The sequence below is a fragment of the Syngnathus scovelli genome, chromosome 9 (assembly GCF_024217435.2).
Source record: "Syngnathus scovelli strain Florida chromosome 9, RoL_Ssco_1.2, whole genome shotgun sequence".
In the NCBI taxonomy this organism is placed as follows: domain Eukaryota; kingdom Metazoa; phylum Chordata; class Actinopteri; order Syngnathiformes; family Syngnathidae; genus Syngnathus; species Syngnathus scovelli.
Genome location: NC_090855.1, coordinates 10,197,657 through 10,215,655, shown reverse-complemented (window position 1 = coordinate 10,215,655; position 17,999 = coordinate 10,197,657). Strand labels below are relative to the sequence as shown.

The 17,999-nt window shown below is 37.8% G+C and overlaps 1 long non-coding RNA gene across 1 annotated transcript in view; it reads right to left on the bottom strand.

The window, feature by feature from the left end:
* The window catches only part of LOC125975327 (uncharacterized), a 44,541-nt gene extending 27,334 nt beyond the window's left edge, over positions 1-17,207 (bottom strand). Inside the window, exons 1-2 of the long non-coding RNA XR_007483931.1 lie at positions 17,071-17,207; positions 16,149-16,276 (exon numbers count right to left, since the gene is read on the bottom strand). This is a non-coding gene — a long non-coding RNA (uncharacterized lncRNA). The remainder of the gene's footprint in view (positions 1-16,148; positions 16,277-17,070) is intronic.
* Positions 17,208-17,999: the final 792 nt, after the last annotated feature.

Below are 17,999 nucleotides of genomic sequence, written 5' to 3'. Positions count from 1 at the left end.
TACATGAATTATGCATATGACCAGTCTCGTTAGAAAAGCCCCTCCCTCATCATTCTCCTAATCTCGACTGTTGCCGAGGTAACCAGATTAGACATCACTCTGAGGTAGAGTAAGGGCCCTGAGGCCTTTTTTCATGGCAGACCACATCCAGGGCAGCCTTGGATAAAGATACGGAGGTTTTACAGGCCCGTAGGTCACTTAATTGTCCACTATTATTATGGGACTGATTGGTTGATGGTAATATGATGTTCATTTCAACTGAATCTTTGGCCATTAAATATTATTTGAAAGAAAGAAAGAAAGAAAGAAAGAAAGAAAGAAAGAAAGAAAGAAAGAAAGAAAGAAAGAAAGAAAGAAAGAAAGAAAGAAAGAAAAGATGAAGAAAGAAAATTCCTGACCTGTTAACACAGGAATGATAATGTTTATGTGGATCGAGTGATTATTTTAAGATATTTTGAAACAATTAAAGCTGTTGACTGAGTGTACATAAACCAGTTGCAGTCAGAAAACACTAATAAAATCTATAGAATCTAGAACATATTTATCAAAATTTGTTTTAAAGAATGAGACATGTTTCTACTGATTTATTTCCATTGATATGGTAATTTGTTTTTGTTTTTTCTGATTTTGTATTTCCAGATTTGTTATTTCGTGTGTCTAGTGTTCAAAGGCCATTTTTTACATGAACATTTTTTAGCATGTTAATAGTTCACCTAAATATTATGCTGAAGTAATACAGAAAAGTTTATTTGATAAATTGATAAGTAAAGAGTAATTAAGGGCCTGGTACGCATATAGATGTATGAATTATTAAAAGATTGTTGATAATTGTTGATTGACCCTGCATGAAATAAATAAATAAATAAATAAATAAATAAATAAATAAATAAATAAATAAATAAATAAATAAATAAATAAATAAATAAACAATTTATTTTACCTCTAAAGATGTTGGATGTTAATGCAGAAATGTTGTCCCCCCCAAGAAATGAATAAGATAAATAAATGAAGGTAATGTATGCCAATCTCTTACTTCACATGACGATAATAAAATACTATAGATAAGTAACCCTGACTGAAAGAGCCATTTTTGTTTTTATTTTATAAAACATGTGACATTGTGCTATAGGAGCGCTTGAAACTTTGATTGAGCTTTAGTTCATTTATCTTATATAGGGTTGTTTTTGGATTCTTATTTAGATATTGTCATTATTTTGACTTATTTTGACTCTTATTTTGAAGCACCAGTGACTCTTAATTTGAAGTATATTAGAGCTAGGATGACTGCTGGTCACCTTTAACCTTACAAGTCACACCTCTAGAATCTCAGCAGTAGAATTGTTTGAAGGCTCTTATGGTCACACAGCTCTATACAAGCTTTTTGGAAAGCCTCTGGACACCATTAAGAAATCACGTGTAGCTATTTTGAAACCTACTTGAAAGTTTAAATTTCAGACCAATTCCGACTCAGGAAAACTCTGATACAGAGCCACTTCATTGGATTATTGATTTCCTTGGAATCTTGCCTGCTAACCTGGCCTGCTACTCCTGCTCGCTAACCCTACCACCCATCCATCCATCCATCCATCCATCCAACCATGATCAACCGTTCATCTTCCAAGGTACATACAAAGCTTGTTAAAGAAAGCCACAAGGTCTACGAGAGCCTTTAAAATTGGACGCAACTCTGATAGTTTACATATAATAAATTCAATTCAATTAAATTCCAGTGAAAAATACAGATTATAACATTTGATTTAAAAAGCCCGAATAGACTGAACAAAAGCACGACTGTTTTGGATAGGATGATTGGATAAGAAAATGGAATTTGGAAAATAAAGCTGAGGGCTTCTAGTATTCTGAATTGGGACATTCATTTGGACAAAACAGACAAGTCCATTGGTGGTTTCTTTCCTGCTAATAATATTGTATTGTAGTCTTACTGTAACTGTCTGGTTATGTTGGTGGCTGTTGAAAAAATTCCAATGTGTTGGTTTTCTTTCAATAGTCAGTAAAACCTGCAATGAATCCTTTCATGATTTTCAATGGAGCTTTAGGATCCCATAAAGCTCTAAATGTTATTTTCAAGATGTATGTAATGTATGGTGGTATTAGTGTCTTGCTCAAGGACACTACAGCTGTGTCTCTGTTGGGGTGTTGAACCAGAGTCCCCCATACCCCCTGACCACTTGGCTATAGCTGCCCAAAGTTCACGATGCCCTCCGTCCTTCTCCCGTCACCTGTCCCTCTTTCTTATTGAACCAAAAAATAATAAGATGAAAGACAGAGCATAGAGTAGCTACAATTGTAATAAACTTTGGTCACAAAGAGGGCAATAAAGTAATGATTAAAAACATATTTTTTGTTGGTTATCTATCTGGTGAGCAAAAGAGAACCCCACGGGCCTTTTCCACAAACTATGTAGCGACAACCTTTTTTTCAGTTGTAAAACACATTTTTACATCCATACTAACAGTCTTGATTAAAGTTGGTGACTGCGCTTATTTTTGCCTATTTATTCATTCATCTATATTTTTTACTTAATACGACTGAACATTTATGATGTACAAGCGGCCTATTGTTCATCTATAAATGTTAATGAACATCGTTAAAGGAGGTTGTTGAGACTCTTAACAGTAACGCTTTGTTTTGACAAATAATCACAAGATTCTTTTTTAATAAATGAAAGTAATAGTCAAATATCATGTGCAGATTGGCCTTTGCAAGATGAAATGAATAATTCCATATTATAGTGGTTGGTTTGATAGAATTTGAAAGGTGTTTTGGGGTTAGTTTAAAGTACATTTATTGTTTAAAGTTGAAACCATAATTACAGGTAGGTAATCATTATCAGTAATCACTTTTTGGGAGCAACAAATATTTGCATCAAATCATTATTCATATAGAAGAATGTAACTTTATTGCACATACCAGTACGTGTGCATGTACACACACACACACACACACACACACACACACACACACACACACACACACACACACACACACACACACACACACACACACACACACACACACACACACACACACACACACACACACACACACACACACACGTGCACATGCACACCACCCCACTACCCTGCCTATCCTTTGTTAAGCCAAGCTCGAGTTCCATAGACACAGATGAAGGCGTGGGGAAAACACAAGCCAAAAAGGCCCCCCTGCCACTCTCACTCTTGCACAGCGACAATGATAGGCTGTCATCACACAACGATCAGCACTGTCACCCACAACATTGCAGTACACAAACACACATTCCCCAAAGCACACAAATGCACAATCACACTGGCAAAGCTAACACACACGTATGTAGGAACACACACATTCACATGGATACGCAGGAAGCACGACTGTGAAAAACCCACAACAGCCTCGACAACACTGACAACCAAGTCACTGCTGTCACTTCAGTTATTTTTACACTGGGACCTGACAACATATCAAAAATCTCTCTCGCTATGCGAACAATATGAGACCACTGCATCAAGCCCATTAGACGCCACGTGTCACATCAAATATCTAATTATCTGCTCTTCAATATTCCCAATTAAGTAAGAGATGTTATCTAAACGCATGCACACAATTATTTACCGCAGTACGGTGGATGGACACTAACCTTATTTAAAAAAACAAAACAAAAAAACATTGCATCTATATCCTGCTGACAGTGAGAAGCCTTGGTCGGATCCTGAAGAGAGTCTGGCCACAAACAAGAATGACTCAGAAAAAGCCATTGTACTATTTCAATTCCGGCTGGAGCAGGAATAGTTCACTTTCTTGGCCTTGGCTGCTGTCACCAAGCAGAAGGCATCTATGTGATGAGTCTGATTGGCGGCCGACAGTAGTGAGATCAGTGGCAGGGCTGCGCGATGGATGCCATGTTGGCCACCTTGTGATGTGCGGTTTGTCGCCCTGGCTTCACTAGCAAGCAAAGCCTTGAAAACACTGCTGGCTGTCACTCAAAGAGAAATGTGGTGTTGTTCCAAAAATCTATTGCAAACTACCTTTTGTGTCTGCGTTTTCAAGTGTTAACAGCCCCTAGTGTTATGGCATAAAATAAAAATGAATGTACAGTCTGGTGTTTGTGATAATCATAATGCCAAACCCCTGAAATTGACTTTACATTATTTTTAAATCAATGTTATCAATTAGAATACCAGATATGTCAACCCCCATGATGAAACCATACACAGCCCAATATAATAGTCATTGTGAGAACTCACTACTGTAAATTTACAAATGAATATGCATAATTAATTCATTTTCCATTCATTGGATAGCAAGCTACTTTCTACAAGGGGTTGAAGTACAGGGTTGAGATGCTTGACAATAATGTATATTAGCAAACCTTTAGCTGTGTACAGGGATTGTTGCAAGAGTCTGTGAAACCCTGAAGGCATATTCGATTTGTGAATGGATGAGTGAATCTGGGGGCACTACTGTGGATTGGGTGTATGCATTGACTGTCTACCAGATTAAGGATCCCATTTGAACGAAAGCCTAGTTGGGTGTTTTCTCTGTCAACATTTTTACAACAAAGAGTTATAATAAAGATTATTCGTGCAGTATATTGTATGTTATTTTCACTATTGCTGGAGGGTGTTTGGTAAATTTGTTGACATCGGACATGAGGATTTAAAGCCGCTTGTCAAACTATAGACATGCATATTTTGCAAGTGGCTGTGCTTTCAATCTAATCTTCAGTAAAATATCGCCATGTGCAAGAAGCTGTTTGCTATTTGAATCTGCCACCTAATGATTTCAGCAAGACCTCAATGATGCTGCCAAAACACGTGACTGCCAATTAATCAACGTCAAGACACATTGCAGAAAATAATCTGCAGTCTCAATCTACAATCTCAGTGTGAATTTTTATCTGAATATACACCAAGTTTAAATTGGTCTTCAGCACGTGCCTCCATATAATCCCATGTGTCAAGATGCAGTGATAAAGGATCCATAAACAACCAAAATCACCCTAATGCAATTTGATACTGAAAATGCGAAGACCACAAAAATGTGAGACATAAGATAATGACGAAACAAAAATCAATGACAACAAAAGATCATTGTGGAAAAAAAAATGTTTGAAAAAACATGTAACTGAGGTAGATGTTTGGAACCATTTTGGAAATATGTTCTGGTACAATTTGCCAAAAAGCAAAATAAAAAGTCAGCAAATTATGACTGGTAAACAAAATAAAACAAATACTATTGCAGAAAGCAAAAAATAGTGTCACCATTTGAAACAATTTTCTAAGAAAGCTATTCATGTTAAAAAAATGAACATGACTACAGAGAGTCAAGAGTAATTTCTTTCAAGGGATGAATACATAAAGATTTTTAGACAAACATTTCAGAGCTTTTTTGACGATTCTTGGAAGAGAAAAAAAACAAGACTTTATTCACTTTTCTTGAAATTGGACAAGTGCATAATAATGTTGACCAATCAAGATTAGAGGTGCATACAGGGGGAGGTGAACTGTAGAGTTTGTGGTGTCATTGCACATTTAAGTAACTAACTATAGGAAGCTGAAGTCAAGTAGCCTCCGGGAAACATCATATAGCCCTGGGCACTGGACACAGATTACTCAAAATATTATAAACTTTATTGAATAAATTGGCGCAGCATGATTATGAGACATGTCATAAATGTACACTGCGGCAAGTAGGAAGAGTTTTGATGTAAATGTCTAATATGTAAGCTATATAAGATTTGCTTAATGTTAATTAGGTGTGTAAATATCTTTAAAGTATTCAAACGCAAATGCTTCATGTCATTCTTGTAGACCTAGTTCCAATACTTTTACAGCTAGTTTAGTCTCAACTCTGCAGCTCGAGTTTATTCAGAAGTTTATCCAAATAGAGCATTCAAGGACTCTTTAATACCAGATATACCGTGACAAATGCGACGACACAGTGTCGCAAATTTCTTGATGTTGTTGTGTGTTGTGATATGAATACAGTTATTCATTATCATAGAGTTGTTGCCCACACATTAATGGGCATTCAATAACATTTTTGCGATGAAGCTAGAGCGTCACTGCCTTTTTTCATTGCAGTCCCATGTTTGCATCGGTATTGAGATTTTAAGATGACAAGAAAAGCCAAATCTAGCAAGATTAACTATTCTGATCCACAGCCATTTTATTATGACTGTATCACATCATTGGCTGGACATTTAACTGGTCTACAATGAGTCATTGGTTATAGTCCGTCATTGGGTGACTTGGCAAGATACAAAAAAAAAACATTTGAGTAGTAGTCTCATGAAGACAAACATGCTTCTCTCACTGAGTATATAATCGTCCTGCTCATCAGTCTTTCACTTATGATCAAACAGTGCACATTATGTTTGGAGAAGTACATGCTTTCTTCCATTCTCAGCTCTTTGTTCTGTCATTGTTAGTGCATGTATTTGTCCAGCATTTCTGAAGACGATAATGATACATTGCGTCTTGAAAACACCCACATCATCATGTCACGTAACACCACCGATCGGAAAAAAATAACAATGGAAATAATGGAAATGGTCAGCCTATGCTTTCCCAAGGAAAGCACATACAAGAAATGAGTGATTCTTTAAAAATAACATTTACAAAATAACTAATTAGTAAGGGCACTCAGCACTTCAAGAAAAACCTTAAAAACAACTCCTCCTCGCCCCCCAAAATCTTTCAGCCTGTTCCCCCTACCCCCATTAACCCCTTGTTTGACTGGGATTAAACCCAGTGTAAACTGTTGCACTTCAGAGTATCCACTCATAAACATAGCAAAAAAAAACAAGTATTTGGCCCATGCAGCCTGCCCGGATCACCACCTCCACACCCCCCGGGCAAAAACCCATCCTCCCCTATTGTAGGTTGATAGCCTGAAGCAAGGATTGACGATTCATAGCAGACAGTTGGAGTAGGACAACAGGGTCAGCTTTGCCTACAGGCACTACCCCCCTTGTAGCCACAGCAGCCGCTCATTTTAACCCACAAAAACATGGACAAGAACTGAGGCCTCGACTGCCTCTCATGACCAGGAAGTTCCACAGTGTCATCATCAAAGCAAAGCAGACGTCTGGGAACTGAACCTGGCAGTGAATACGATTGTTTTGCTATTGAGAGTCCATGTTCAGCAAATTAATGTGATACATTGAGTTATACTTTTACATACAGATTCTAGAAATAATTCTACTACAACACAGTCACACCATTGCAAGCAATACTTTTTATTCACTTCAAAACCACAAATTATATAGTGTGAAGAGTTAGTTTGGAATATGATGCATTTTTCTTCTTACCACTGTCATTTTTAGTATTGTTGCCAGCTACAGTATAAAACCAGACAAAGGGCATATCTATATGACTTTGGATCTTAATGAGGCCCGTTCTGTCTTTTTAAAAACAGAGACAAGGTCCTCATCAGACGCTTTTCCCCAGGGACTGTCACCCTTTGCAGAGTGTGTTTTCACGTAAGAGAGCTTTCGATGACACAAAGGCATCTCTCGTCTATCTGCAAAGCTTCTTCAAGTGTTTATCCACTAGAACTGACAGAGAGCTGACTTTAATTAGCACCGGCTCCCTTTGTACCCCCGCTCAACACCCTCCCCATGCCTCATCAGATTGCGTAATTCCAAACTCAACCATATAATATATTAAGGTTTTAGTCACTGATATTTTTGAAGGACCAGTTCACAGAGAGCGGAAGAGCGAGCTGGCTGTTCTCTTCATTTATGGCACATAATTAAAATTAAATGACAATTCCACGCTGCTATTTAATTAGACACTTTAGATAACACAAACACACGTATGTGCAGAACGCTCCATCTACTGCACACATCCCTCACAAGTGTGCACGATTAGCAACCGTGTTGACTCAATGCATACACACAAACGTGTACCTAAAGTCTTGTCATTATGGGCTTTTTCTGACGTACTAGATAGCATTTGTAAATGAACCCCCCCACCCCTGACACCTTTTTGGCGGTGAGGCTGTCAGTCAACATGACACCGTGTAAATAATCTTTCAAGCTCCTGTTTTTGGTCCACCTCACCCAACCCCCATTCCCATCCAATCATTTGTAGGTTTTCTCAGTGTTAATGATGAAGGCTTTAATTCATCATAACAGTATTCTCACAACCTCTAATTAGCAGCAACACTCGTACAACAATGCCAGCATTATTTCTTCATGCAAATGAGCGCAGTCTGTGGCTGTTGCTAACTACAGTGATAACCATGCGGCCTGTGCTCATCATCCTAGTGTTTAACCCTGCTTTTCTACTTAATCCGCCATCCACGCCAAACAAATACCAAACAGAAATCCTATTATTAGCTTGGTGATTCATCTTTTTATTTGACTTCAATCCAATCTCATTCATAGGCACACAGTATTACACACGAAAGTTGTTGACGTTCATAGCGATTCAATATTCATTCAAATTCATATTCTATACACTGATCAATCTATCGACACACATGAATGATTAATGCATGTATTTTGTTTCCTTTTCACACAATTGATAAGATGTAGTCTGAAAAAGGGTGACATTTACTTATCTTTTCTGAGTTTCGTTGCAAAGAAAGTTTTGTATTCATTGTATTTGTATGAGAAATGTTCAACGAGTGTGCATCACCCTTTTCAAACTGCCAGGTCAAAATAGGACATATTGGTTTATTTTATAACCCATTAGTTTTTTAACATAGTGTTAATGTTTCACTAGTTCAATAAATTTGACTAAAAATAAAATCTTAGAATGACAACCATTTTATGAAAAATACCTAAATGCTCTGGGTAATGGGCTGAATCTAAATAAAGCAAAGTATTTAAAAAAAAAATATATATATATATAGTATAGTATAATATAAAGTCCAAAGGGATCTGTTTGAAAAACTACGATACATTAATCTCAGAACCTTATGTGTGACCAGACCAAAGTTTGGTTCATTCTTAAAAAAAAAAAAAAGGCAATTAATAAACTAAATTCACCTTAATAGCTACACCAAAATACTGTAGCTATACCAAAATACTTAGGTGGTGAAGAAAAGAAAAAACACCCAACAGGAATAAGAATAAAACGATAATCAAGATGTCTTCATAAATGTACACAACATATACGTGCAGATTGACAAAAAAAGCAGATTGTTACAGAGTGAGATCGCTGATTATCTGATATACAATGAGATGAATTCAAAATGTATCACATTCAGACAAATATTACATAATGACAAACAAAAATATCAACATCCACATGCAATCTATTCTTACTTGAATGCAGTATGAATTTATATATAAAAACTCAATAGGTAAAAATCATAATGTTATTACAAATAATTGCAAAAAGTGTTTGAATATATCATTTACAATGTGGGATGTGACTGAAATTATTGCTGTGATTGTTACAGTACATTGCTGTGAGTTAAAATGGACAAAAAAACAGTATCGCATTCAATGCATATTTGTCTACTCGCACAGCTATAATATAAACCAGCTTGTTTACAGATGACCTAACCGAACCCCAACAGACCACCATGAGAAGTATGAAACCATGTAAAAAAAGAACTGCTTGTTTTTTATTACCATAATAGCACAGTGTTCATGTTCTACACTTTTTGGTTCACTCTGACATTAATGATATAATAACAAGCCAGTTATCCGTCGGTGGGATGTTTGTCGTCATTAGTAGCACTCTGCAGTCTTTTTCTGTCATTGCTTGTTGAGGTGAGACCTTGTGATGATATGTCAAAGCAATGGTGTGCGCGCCTAACTGGGTCAGACTAGACAATTACAGGGCTTAAGGGGGCTGGTGTCAAAGGGTGAGATGTTAAAGAGGGACGCCATGTCGAGGGAGGGGTTTGTGGGTATGTAGTATCTAATGAATTGGTCTAGTGCTGATATGGCTTTCGCCGACACCCGTCCTCACTCTGAGCCCGCCAGCCGTTCTTTTAAAGATTTAATGACACATCATAATTAGCATAATGTCCCAACTTGTCTGCTGATTTTGGCTGTCAAACTGTATTTGTTTGAGTATGGCCAATTACAGAAGTGATGTGTGTAAATGAGTGTGTTGGGGTGGTGTGCTATGGGGAGGTTCACATCTCACTATCTTCTACCACCAAAAGGAGGCTAATGTTAGACAAAGCATCAAGTTTAAATTTGCATTGTTGATTGTGCTTGTGGTTATCAATGGGACATGGACACGTATTGAATTGTCTCATTAATTAAGTCACTTCACATTTTCATTAAACGCGCTTTCAGCCTCGCTGTCGGTGATTGTACGGATGTGTCCACACTGCTTGAGTCTAGTGAGTTTCTTTTTTTTTAATTTTTCAGTCTTAAAATAGTCATACATACTAAAATGTAGTAGGTGTGTGTGTGTGCGTGTTTGATACTTGTTACGTGCCCAAAACTGGCATATCAAATACAAATGGTAACCCTCTGAGAACCTCACTTTAGAAGAAAAAAAAAAAAAGACTTGCGAATCATGTGAAGCTTTTTACAAGCAAAATTATAAAAAATTGTGAAAATACAAATCAAATAGCAGACTTTCAATTGGATAGGTTTAAATTCTTTTGCACAATGTCACGTTTTTTTCTGGCTCATTAGTTGATATGGGTGCATGCTATGAGTCATTAACAACGTTGCCACAGTAAAAAAAAAGAACGTTTACTACTGACTTGATTTTGAAAGTAACTCAGATTACAAGTTGCTTTATCAGTTACATTCAGCAGCTGCAAACGCTGGCTCAACTTAAAAAATGACAACTGGTTTTGTCAAAACTTTATTGGAAGATATTAATAATATAATCATATTTTATTATTTATTATATTATTTATTTTTAGATAATATCACTTTAAGCATTCGCCGAAAGGAAGCAGATTTTTGATCAACTATAACCAGACTCAGGATATGAGAAAATGGCTTTACACTTGACGGAAATATTTTGTGTTTCTTTTATAAGCTACATCTTATTTCTAATGATCATATTTTACTCTCTTCCCTTTGTTTAATTTATACTCACTCCACAATTCAAATAACCACTATTTTGTAACTATGAATTATTTAACATTATTTCTTAAATTCAATCATTCTTCTCAATTACGTTATTGCACTTCTAGTTTACATGTAACTGTCACAATTGTAGACTCTCTGTGTGTGACAGCATACCAGGTAGTATTCCTGCATTGAACAGACTCGAAGTGACAGACAGCAGCAAATGCTAATATTAGTCGTCACACACACTCACAGTGAACTTTAATGAAACTTGAGTGGTCTGATTGATGCCTTGGTATTTCATCAATCATTCAACAAACTTAGTAACCATTTGGCTGCCTAATTTTAACTTTCTTTCCCTCTTCTCCACACGCACGTGTCGCACAAGCAAACATACAGCCAAATAAATTAAAATTAGATATGATTAAGTAGTGATGAATATCTTTGAGTCCCACTGACCAAAAAATAACATTGTCCCAAATCTAAGTTTAATTTAACTAATCACCACACTGTGTGTGTGTGTCTTTTCTTTACTTTTTTTAATTTTATGTTTCCTTTATTTGGCTGTGTATCTGCTAAAGCAGTGCCAGCGTGTGATGTAGTACATATGTTCTTGATGCCAATTGGCTGTCACCGACGACTCAGATGAACTGGGTCGACCTGAAATAATGACAGAATGCTGACTGACAGATTGATGTGCCCACCACTTGTCTAACATGATACTAACACTCAATACACGCTGTTGTCATATATCTGAATGAAATACGATGACATCCATGACACATGTCTGAGGAGCTCAGAATCTGTCTGCCTGTGCCCTGATCAAATTGACCAGAACCGCATTATACTAGCTGCGCCATTACTTAGAGTTGAAGCTGGCATAAAGTATAGAAACATTTCTGCCTGAGAATTTTCAGATGTAGGGGGCACAAAGGACCCATCCTAAGTACGCCAAAAACAGAGCCTCGAATGTCAACTGCGGGTAAGGTGATAGTGAGAAGTTACCACAAGATTAGAAAGTTTACCACCAAGGCTCACTGCTCATGACCTTTTGTATTGGAAGTGATTGTCACCATGTATTTGGAATCTGCTTGAAGATGCATTCGTCGCACTGACGGCTAGTGAGGTCAATGACTGGTGAGGCACTTGCATTATACAGATTTATAAATTCATGAGCCAGTTAGAGTGGTGTATTTTATATTAAATTAGCAGCCTAACATTTAGAAGTGGTGGAAAATGTATAGCGTTAGCTATATACCAACAGTGAAAGTGACACCGATGAGATGCATATTTGTAAGTGCAACAAAGTGTCAGATTGTAATGAAAGTCACCAATAGCTTGGGGATATTTATTTGTATAACACCCGAACCATTGCGAATCAGTTTAACATAGAAAAAATGCATTTTTGTCTGTAAAATGTCACTTCAAAAATGATGCAAGTTACAATTTGAGCTCCTAATGGCAAGTAGAAGTTGTTGTTAGTGTATTAAACACGAAAACTCTAAATGTAAGTAGAATTTGGGCACTAAATGTATTTGGCCCCACGGGTCTATGCTTGCACATGCCTTCACTCTTCTAGTGATAGCACTCTGCCATGATTTAGTACTATACCGTATATTTTTCTGTTATCTACATTTGTGTCAAAGAACAGCACCATTGTATGCTCTCTGTCTCACCTCAAGTGTTTTGTCTGTGGTTTTATATGATCAGAACAAGTAAATATATTTTATGGAAATGTTAAATACATTAAGCTGACAATGAATGCATATAAAAAGTGTCTGAAAACATTATATGGAGACATAAACAGACACAGGAAGTGACACTTACCAAAACACGTTTCCTCACATGAGGCATAGACAAACAACCATTGACGCTCACAACCACACCTATGGGCAAATTTGGAGCGGTCGATCGGCCTGCCATGCCTGTTTTTGGAAACTGGAGTATTCGATGGAAAACCCACGCAGGCACGGGGAGAACACGCAAACCCCATACAGGAAAGCCAGTGCCGTAATCGAACCCACCACCTCTGAACTGTGAGGCATCCCCCAAACATTTACTTTTTGTTCATTTGATCCATCCATCTGTTGTTCATCCATCTGTCTATTTATCCATACAACCCGTCCATCCATCCAACTTGCCATCCATCTGTTCCTCCATATTGTTTGACACTTCTCCTTTTCGGGGGTAGTGGGGAGTCGGTGCTTATGCCAATGACATGGGGAGAAATGTAGACTACACATTTTTCTTGACTCCTGCAAATCACTGGTCAAATATAGAGACAAACCACTTGCATTTACTGATTCACACTGAGAGTGGGAACTGAACTCGTGCTCTGTCAGGCGAGTGAACGACAAGCACTACTATATCACAGTGACATGTTTTTATTGTGACAATAATAGTTAATTCATCCGGTGTCCAAGGTTGATCATTTTCTATTCATTGGACTTGTTTTAATCCATCTCCATATTTTTCCTATTTTCACCACACATCCAAGTCATAGCAGGCTTATTTATAATGCATCTGAACAGAAAAGAAATGGAGCTGACAGAGTACAGTAGTTACTATGATCAAATATCATAGCTGCAGGCTAACTGGGCATCAGGGCCCCCCGACAGACACGGTCCACAGGGAACGAAGCAAAGGGACAGAAATGGAAGGGAAAGGGGAAGTGTGGGCTAGGTAGATTGGATGGAGAGGATAGAAGGTAAAGGATGGCCATGTGTCTGTATAAATCACCATTGCAGAGGCTAATCTCTCAGGATCCGTGGCAGGATAAATGCTTTGCTTATATATCCAACACGCCTCAGCCTCTGACACTCATTGGGCACGCTCAGTAGGCACAAGGCCTCCCTGGGCATGGTGCCCCCCCCATCATCCCTCCTGCTTTTCTAAATCATCCCTCACACTCATCTTTTTTCACTCCCCTCTTTCAACACCGAGACGCTGGCTGCTTGAGACATAAAAATCACTTTTTTTTTTATGCATTTCACTTGGTCACACGACATATGAAGGAGGTCTTTCGCGTGAAATCTTTGAAGCTCATCTCTAAACTTCAGGCCTTTTTTTTTTTTTTTACTAAAACGAAAAGGCAATTTGTACAGCATCTTTGTTGGTCATAGAGTTTTAGCTGTCATCGTTTTTTTAAGAGGATCTGAATTATCTTTAATAAATGGGGATATGGAAATTTGGCTTCACTTATTTTGCAGAGAAAAACTGGTTGAAAGACCTTTTGCAATTTACTCATCATTCAGCCTGTCCTTTTTCTTGTTAAAAGACCTTTCGCAGATTACCATTTATTCACTTTGTCCTTCTTCCAGCATACTGGAGAAAACATAAAATGACTCACAGTCCAGTGTTACTCCGCTCTCAGAAAACATTTCCTTATTTCCGCAACACTTTCCACTCTTTTTACAAGATGTTTTCAGTTTGTGTTGAAAATTTTATATTACCTCTTCATCTCGGTAATGGTGAGATAACGACAACCTCCCCAAATCACGTTGTCTATACCTTCTCCTCCACTCTTCATCCCTCCCTCGTTCCCCCTCTCTGTAATCTGGCCCTGTCGTAGTCGTGAAGGTGCGGCCTGATTGAAACAAACGGCTGCTGATTGCTGATCAGCCAGCTGTAAAGCCTGGCAAGGATATGAGCTAATGAAAAAATGGACCTGATTTGAGAAGCATCGAGCGTCGCTCACCCTGCTAGCCCTGCTGTCCCCTGCTGTTACCCTCTATCCTGCTATGTCTGCCTTGTCTCCCTTTCATCACCCCCATCCACCTCACCTTGTCTGCCTATCATTGCCATTGAGCATTATTGGCAGAAAAACATGCAAATGAGCGGCTGGTGCTACTTGTAATTGACCACCAAGGGTTCTATTATTGTGACGAGTGCAAATCCGGCATGATGTACGGTCTAAATCTGTGCGTAGGCATATTTAAAATAAATAAATAAATAAATAAATAAATAAATAAATAAATGTGTGTGTTGGGGGCGACATTCTGCCAATTTAGAAGGCTCCTTTCATTCTCTTTAAATATGACTTCTATCCCGCATGGAAACATGGAGCATTGTCTACGCTTGGCCGCTTTGGGAAAATACAGTATACACTCTTAAAAATGCTACCAAAATCTCTCTGCCACCAAATTGTCAGCTGCGTTGGGTCCATGTCAAAGGGTTACACCTTTGCAACCCCAGAACGTGATGCAAACCCGTTTGCCAATTCCCCAACCGGGCACTGCAAGGCTTGTGCCTGCATGAAAGTCGGGGTACAGCAATTTTGCATGGACTGTCTATGAAAATAGAACCCCGTGAGTGTGATTCAAGGGACCTTCTATTGTTACCTACTTCTCAGCAAGGAATGAACGAAATTCCAATTGGCTGTCTTAAGTGACTTGACTTCCAATGGTATTGTCACCTACATACACAGAGTTAATAAGGGTTCGTTGACGGTAGTGGGTAGAAGGCTGAGAGGCTGTGTGAGGATGAGGACTTAAATGTACTGTACATGTTTTTTCGCTCCCATCCTTTTTTCTTCAAAGTCTTTCACAATTTGACATAGTACTTTTTGTAAATATGAAAAAATGACATGGACTATCATTGCTATGTTAATGTACAATTTTTTTGAATGAGGCATGTGCTGCATGTTCAAATTTAAATGTGGGTATCCAGATATGTTTCTAGTTGCTTCCATTTTAAAGATGAATGTTAAGAGTCGAAATGGTGTTTTAAAAAAAGCACGCAAAGAGGTAAGCGGACATAACGGACCACTTAGACGACAATGAACATCTTGTTTGTTTTACATTTTTCTGATAATTTGCCTTCCTCATTTTGAATCATACAAAGCATACATCCCCATCTTTTGGGGTCAGCGTTAAAGTGGGCAATAATTACCAGTAGCAAGTCATTAGAATTGGTAATTTGGCAAAAGTGGAAAAGTAAAGATGGCACACAAATTAATGCATGCAGATTCACGTGTTGCATAAACACATGACACTAAAAGAAGTTCTTAAAAGCAACCAGACACGCACGCATGTGAGTGCACGCACACACACACACACACACACGCACACACACACACGCGCGCACGACAAATGAAAATTTCCATGATTCTGTTTACACAAAATTAGCCACAGGGCCAACTCACCTGCATTAGAGCAGTGCATAGTAACAGAGCAGAACTCTAATTGGGGGTCATTATTTAAGCCCGGAGAGGAAGTGGGCTGAAGACTCATTTTCACTCCTCTTTCTCTGACTTTTCTTCTTTGACAGGCGCTGTAAATTAAGAAAGTGGTGATATTTAATACCTTTTAACCTCCCCGTGACAGTTTCTGATCAATTACAAGAGCAGGCTGTAATTGTTAGGCTGGATAATGATTCCACATGTGAGAAGAGCGGTGCTAAGATGAAGCCCTGAGTGCAATTACTTTAAACCCCTCAAGTCTACTGGTGTCTTGAGAGGACATTATAGGAAGGGAGATTTAGGATGAGCAAAGAACCTGTGCAGAGTCACATGAAGCAGAAGATGATGTGAAATTGTACCACAAAGCAGTATAAGCCCTTCTCCTAAACATAAAACAATACTGCACATTAATAATTCCAACTAATGCAGCAAATAATCAGGAGCCACAGAAAGTTAAATGTATGGTGTTCAAAAATAAAGGAAAATGAAACAAATTGGGGTATGACTAACATGCGGGGCCCAATTGTTGTGCCAAGAACACACTTTGTGCAAAATGCAGCCTGTGCATGGGTGGAGTTTTTTTTCTTTAGCAGCGCGTTATACTAATTTCACAAACAAGCTAAATTAGACTTGCCCTGACATGAAAATGGAGATACGCTGGTTTTGATTCCGAGCACAGTCCACTTTTTATCTGCATCGAGGGCATGGCAGCTTGGATCGAAACACCAAAAGAGACGCAATGCAGACCATCATGAAAATGAATTAGCCTTTATCCTTCACACAAATATTTTACTTTGAAGTGAATAGAATGGCAACATTATAGCCAAATCTTGACAGTCTCATCTTTTTTTTATAATGCTAAACATTTTTAACATTTTTATTTTACCTTGGCCTTTGGAATATTTTGCCCAATCAATTGGCACAATCCAGATTGATGTCAGATAACTATGTTAGAAACATTGTTCAGAAAGAAGGCATCCTGCTCACAATGGGCCACATCATCGATGTGGCTGATGGTGTGCCTTGAGGCTAAACCCTTACTGCTTTGAAAGGAACATCTTTCATAACTTCTGATACGTCCTCTTTTACTATATTCACTTTCTTTTGAAACAAGTTTTACAAAAAGCCAATGAAAAGGGAAATTGAGAAGTTTATCCTTTGATGCTTGCTCTACATGCTGTAGGATTTACTTGCTTTCTGTGCGGCCATTCACAAAATACATTCACTTGGATTTTTTCCAATGATTGTCTCATTTCTCTTTTATATTATTTCCTTACAAAAATCATTCCCTTGCTTGTCATCTTGGAATATATTTACTGTAGTGTCTTTATTTGGGTGTGTCTCTGAAGAATAAATATGGGTGTAGAGAGATTTAAAGTTTTGATCAATCTGTAACCACTGTGTTTGTGGTGTATATCAGGAATTGTGTTTAGAGTCTTGGAAAACAATGCAGTTGTGAATATTCATTATAACTGAGAAATGCCAAATTTCTCACTTGAGCATGTGAAGTTCAAATGCCAAATTGATTAGAGGATTTTATTTTAGATTTTAAAACCTGGTACTTTAATTTCTAGATTTTGTTTTGCTGAAAATTACCAATAAGTGCAAAATTACAAAAATTCTATAGACATTTACCAGTCCCCGGATGTTGTGAAAATAGAGTACCATAATTTCCCTGAGAACAAAGTGCAATTTGCCACTTTGCTTTATTAGCCGCTAGTGTCCATATAATAATATAAGATACTATGTTCAGAAAAAATAGTCACACCAGTAAATACTCTTTCCAAACAATGCCAAACATGGCTCGATACACCG